Raw genomic sequence first — 6,548 nt, forward strand, 5'->3', positions numbered from 1 at the left:
CGAACAACCCCGTATACAATTCCCTTTGTCAATCGGTACGTTACATGCCCGAGACTCGATCGTCGGTATCCCAATACCTCGTTCAGTCTCGTTACCGGCAAGTCACTTTACCCGTACCATAATGCATGATCCCGTGACCAAACACTTGGTCACTTTGAGCTCATTATGATGATGCATTACCGAGTGGGCCCAGAGATACCTCTCCGTCATACGGAGTGACAAATCCCAGTCTCGATCCGTGTCAACCCAACAGACACTTTCGGAGATACCTGTAGTGCACCTTTATAGTCACCCAGTTACGTTGTGACGTTTGGTACACCCAAAGCACTCTTACGGTATCCGGGAGTTACACGATCTCATGGTCTAAGGAAGACATACTTGACATTGAAAAAGCTCTAGCAAAACGAACTACACGATCTTGTGCTATGCTTAGGATTGGGTCTTGTCCATCACATCATTCTCCTAATGATGTGATCCCGTTGTCAATGACATCTAATGTCCATAGTCAGGAAACCATGACTATCTGTTGACCAACGAGCTAGTCAACTAGAGGCTTACTAGGGACGTATTGTGGTCTATGTATTCACACGTGTATTACGATTTCCGGATAATACAATTATAGCATGAATAAAAGACAATTATCATGAACAAGGAAATATAATAATAATGCTTTTATTATTGCCTCTAGGGCATATTTCCAACAGTCTCCCACTTGCACTAGAGTCAATAATCTAGTTACATTGTGATGAATCGAACACCCATAGAGTTCTGGTGTTGATCATGTTTTGCTCGCGAGAGAGGTTTGGTCAACGGATCTGCTACATTCAGATCCGTATGTACTTTGCAAATATCTACGTCTCCATCTTGAACATTTTCACGGATGGAGTTGAAATGACGCTTGATGTGCCTGGTCTTCTTGTGAAACCTGGGCTCCTTGGCAAGGGCAATAGCTCCAGTGTTGTCACAGAAGAGTTTGATCGGCCCCGACGCATTGGGTATGACTCCTAGGTCGGTGATGAACTCCTTCACCCAAATTGCTTCATGCGCTGCCTCCGAGGCTGCCATGTACTCTGCTTCACATGTAGATCCCGCCACGATGCTCTGCTTGCAGCTGCACCAGCTTACTGCTCCACCATTCAACATATACACGTATCCAGTTTGTGACTTAGAGTCATCCACATCTGTGTCGAAGCTAGCGTCGACGTAACCCTTTACGGCGAGCTCTTCGTCACCTCCATAAACCAGAAACATGGCCTTTGTCCTTTTCAGGTACTTCGGGATATTCTTGACCGCTGTCCAGTGTTCCTTGCCGGGATTACTTTGGTACCTTCCTACCAAACTTATGGCAAGGTTTACATCAGGTCTGGTACACAGCATGGCATACATAATAGATCCTATGGCTGAAGCATAGGGGATGACACTCATCTCTTCTTTATCTTTTGCCGTGGTCGGGCATTGAGCCGAGCTCAATCTCACACCTTGCAATACAGGCAAGAACCCCTTCTTGGACTGATCCATTTTGAACTTCTTCAAAATCTTATCAAGATATGTGCTTTGTGAAAGACCTATGAGGCGTCTCGATCTATCTCTATAGATCTTGATGCCTAATATATAAGCAGCTTCTCCAAGGTCCTTCATTGAAAAACACTTATTCAAGTACGCCTTAATGCTGTCCAAAAGTTCTATATCATTTCCCATCAAAAGTATGTCATCTACATATAATATGAGAAATGCTATAGAGCTCCCACTCACTTTCTTGTAAACGCAGGCTTCTCCATAAGTCTGCATAAATCCAAACGCTTTGATCATCACATCAAAGCGAATGTTCCAACTCCGAGATGCTTGCACCAGCCCATAAATGGATCGCTGGAGCTTGCATACTTTGTTAGCATTCTTAGGATCGAAAAAACCCTCCGGCTGCATCATATACAGTTCTTCCTTAAGATGCCCGTTAAGGAATGCCGTTTTGACGTCCATCTGCCATATCTCATAATCATAGTATGCGGCAATTGCTAACATGATTTGGACGGACTTAAGCTTCGCTACGGGAGAGAAAGTCTCATCGTAGTCAATCCCTTGAACTTGCCGATAACCCTTAGCGACAAGTCGAGCTTTATAGATGGTGACATTACCATCCGCGTCCGTCTTCTTCTTAAAGATCCATTTGTTTTCTATCGCTCGCCGGTCATCGGGCAAGTCAGTCAAAGTCCATACTTTGTTTTCATACATGGATTCTATCTCGGATTTCATGGCTTCTAGCCATTTGTTGGAATCTGGGCCCGCCATTGCTTCTTCATAGTTCGAAGGTTCACCGTTGTCCAACCACATGATTTCCAGGACAGGGTTGCCGTACCACTCTGGTGCGGAACGTGTCCTTGTGGACCTACGAAGTTCAGTAGCAACTTGATCCGAAGTACCTTGATCATCATCATTATTTTCCTCTTCAGTTGGTGTAGGCATCAGAGGAACATCTTCCAGAGCTGCACTACTATCCCGTTCAAGAGGTAGTACTTCGTCGAGTTCTACTTTTCTCCCACTTAGTTCTTTCGAGAGAAACTCTTTTTCCAGAAAGGATCCGTTCTTGGCAACAAAGATCTTGCCCTCGGATCTTAAGTAGAAGGTATACCCAATGGTTTCTTTAGGGTATCCTATGAAGACGCATTTTTCCGACTTGGGTTCGAGCTTTTCAGGTTGAAGTTTCTTGACATAAGCATCACATCCCCAAACTTTTAGAAACGACAGCTTAGGTTTCTTCCCAAACCATAATTCATACGGTGTCATCTCAACGGATTTAGACGGTGCCCTATTTAAAGTGAATGTAGCTGTCACTAGAGCGTATCCCCAAAATGATAGCGGTAAATCGGTAAGAGACATCATAGATCGCACCATATCCAATAGAGTGCGATTACGACGTTCGGACACACCGTTATGCTAAGGTGTTCCAGGCGGCGTGAGTTGTGAAACGATTCCACATTTTCTTAAGTGTGTACCAAATTCGTGACTTAAATATTCTCCTCCACGATCCGATCGTAAGAATTTTATCTTTCGGTCACGTTGATTCTCTACTTCATTATGAAATTCCTTGAACTTTTCAAAGGTCTCTGACTTGTGTTTCATCAAGTAGACATACCCATATCTACTCAAGTCATCAGTGAGAGTGAGAACATAACGATATCCTCCGCGAGCCTCAACACTCATTGGACCGCACACATCGGTATGTATGATTTCCAACAAGTTGGTTGCTCGCTCCATTGTTCCGGAGAACGGAGTCTTGGTCATTTTGCCCATGAGGCATGGTTCGCATGTGTCAAATGATTCATAATCGAGAGACTCTAAAAGTCCATCAGCATGGAGCTTCTTCATGCGCTTGACACCAATGTGACCAAGGCGGCAGTGCCACAAGTATGTGGGACTATCGTTATCAACTTTACATCTTTTGGTATTCACGCTATGAATATGTGTAACATTACGTTCGAGATTCATTAAGAATAAACCATTGACCATCGGGGCATGACCATAAAACATATCTCTCATATAAATAGAACAACCATTATTCTCGGATTCAAATGAGTAGCCATCTCGTATTAAACAAGATCCAGATACAATGTTCATGCTCAAACTTGGCACCAAATAACAATTATTGAGGTTTAAAACTAATCCCGTAGGTAAATGTAGAGGTAGCGTGCCGACGGCGATCACATCGACCTTGGAACCATTCCCGACGCGCATCGTCACCTCGTCCTTCGCCAGTCTCCGATTATTCCGCAGCTCCTGCTGTGAGTTACAAATATGAGCAACGACACCGGTATCAAATACCCAGGAGTTACTACGAGTACTGGTAAGGTACACATCAATTACATGTATATCAAATATACCTTTAGTGTTGCCGGTCTTCTTGTCTGCTAAGTATTTGGGGCAGTTCCGCTTCCAATGACCCTTCCCCTTGCAATAGAAGCACTCAGTTTCAGGCTTGGGTCCATTCTTTGACTTCTTCCCGGCAACTGGCTTACCGGGCGCGGCAACATCTTTGCCGTCCTTCTTGAAGTTCTTCTTCCCCTTGCCCTTCTTGAACTTAGTGGTCTTATTGACCATCAACACTTGATGTTCTTTCTTGATTTCAACCTCTGCTGACTTCAGCATTGAAAATACTTCAGGAATGGTCTTCACCATCCCCTGCATATTGTAGTTCATCACAAAGCTCTTGTAGCTTGGTGGGAGCGACTGAAGGATTCTTTCAATGACCCCCTCATCCGGAAGGTTAATGTCCAGCTGGGACAGGCGGTTGTGCAACCCAGACATTTTGAGTATATGCTCACTGACAGAACTATTTTCCTCCATCTTACAACTATAGAACTTGTGGGAGACTTCATATCTCTCGACCCGGGCATGAGCTTGGAAAACTAGTTTCAGCTCCTCGAACATCTCATATGCTCTGTGTTGCTCAAAACGCTTTTGGAGCCCCGGTTCTAAGCTGTAAAGCATGCCGCACTGAACGAGGGAGTAATCATCAGCACGAGACTGCCAAACATTCATAATGTCTTGGTTCTCTGGGACGAGAGCGTCACCTAGCGGTCCTTCTAGGACATATTGTTTCCTGGCAGCTATGAGGATGATCCTCAGGTTCCGGACCCAGTCCGTATAGTTGCTGCCATCATCTTTCAGCTTGGTTTTCTCTAGGAACGCGTTGAACTTCATGTTGACATGAGCGTTGGCCATTTGATCTACAAGACATATTATGCAAAAAGTTTTAGACTAAGTTCATGATAATTAAGTTCATCTAATCAAATTATTTTAATGAACTCCCACTCAGATTAGACATCCCTCTAGTCATCTAAGTGTTACACGATCCGAGTCGACTAGGTCGTGTCCGATCATCACGTGAGACGGACTAGTCATCGTCGGTGAACATCTCCATGTTGATCGTATCTTCCATACGACTCATGTTTGACCTTTCGGTCTCTTGTGTTCCGAGGCCATGTCTGTACATGCTAGGCTTGTCAAGTTAACCCTAAGTGTTCTGCATGTGTAAATCTGTCTTACACCCGTTGTATGTGAACGTAAGGATCTATCACACCCGATCATCACGTGGTGCTTCGAAACGACGAACTTTAGCAACGGTGCACAGTTAGGGGGAAAACTTTCTTGAAATTATTATAAGGGATCATCTTATTTACTACCGTCGTTCTAAGTAAACAAGATGCATAAACATAATAAACATCACATGCAATTATATAATAGTGACATGATATGGCCAATATCATATAGCTCCTTCGATCTCCATCTTCGGGGCTCCATGATCATCTTTGTCACCGGCATGACACCATGATCTCCATCATCATGATCTCCATCATCGTGTCTTCATGAAGTTGTCACGCCAACGACTACTTCTACTTCTATGACTAACGCGTTTAGCAATAAAGTAAAGTAGTTTACATGGCGTTCTTCAATGACACGCAGGTCATACAAAAATAAAGACAACTCCTATGGCTCCTGCCGGTTGTCATACTCATCGACATGCAAGTCGTGATTCCTATTACAAGAACATGATCGCATACATCACAATATATCATTCATCATTCATCACAACTTCTGGCCATATCACATCACATGACAATTGCTGCAAAAACAAGTTAGACGTCCTCTAATTGTTGTTGCATCTTTTACGTGGCTGCAATTGGGTTCTAGCAAGAACATTTTCTTACCTACGAATAACCACAACGTGATCTTGTCAACTTCTATTTACCCTTCATAAGGACCCTTTTCATCGAATCCGCTTCAACTAAAGTGGGAGAGACAGACACCCGCCAGCCACCTTATGCAACTAGTGCATGTCAGTCGGTGGAACCTGTCTCACGTAAGCGTACGTGTAAGGTTGGTCCGGGCCGCTTCATCCCACAATACCGCTGAAGCAAGATAAGACTAGTAGCGGCAAGCAAGTTGACAAGATCTACGCCCACAACAAAATTGTGTTCTACTCGTGCAATAGAGAACTATGCATAGACCTAGCTCATGATGCCACTGTTGGGGAACGTTGCAGAAAATTAAAAAATTTCCTACGGTTTCACCAAGATCCATCTATGAGTTCATCTAAGCAACGAGTCAAGGGAGATGCATCTACATACCACTTTGTAGATCGCGAGCGGAAGCGTTCAAAAGAACGGGGTTGAAGTAGTCGTTCTCGTCGTGATCCTATCACCGGAGATCCTAGCGCCGAACGGACGGCACCTCCGCGTTCAACACACGTACGGAGCGGATGACGTCTCCTCCTTCTTGATCCAGCAAGGGGGAAGGAGAGGTTGATGATGATGGCTCCAGCAGCAGCATAACGGCGTGGTGGCGGTGGAACAGCAGCACTCCGGCAGGGCTTCGCCAAGCACGTGACGGAGGAGGAAGAGGTGTAGCTGGGGGAGGGGGCGCCAGGACTTCAGGGTGCGGCTGCCCCCCTCCCCCCTCCCTTTATATAGGCCCCCAGGGGGGGCGCCGGCCCTGGGAGATCCAATCTCCCAAGGGGGCGGTGGCCAAGGGGGGTGGAGTGCCCCCCAAGGCAA

This window comes from Triticum dicoccoides, chromosome 2B (genome assembly GCF_002162155.2).
Source record: "Triticum dicoccoides isolate Atlit2015 ecotype Zavitan chromosome 2B, WEW_v2.0, whole genome shotgun sequence".
NCBI lineage: Eukaryota > Viridiplantae > Streptophyta > Magnoliopsida > Poales > Poaceae > Triticum > Triticum dicoccoides.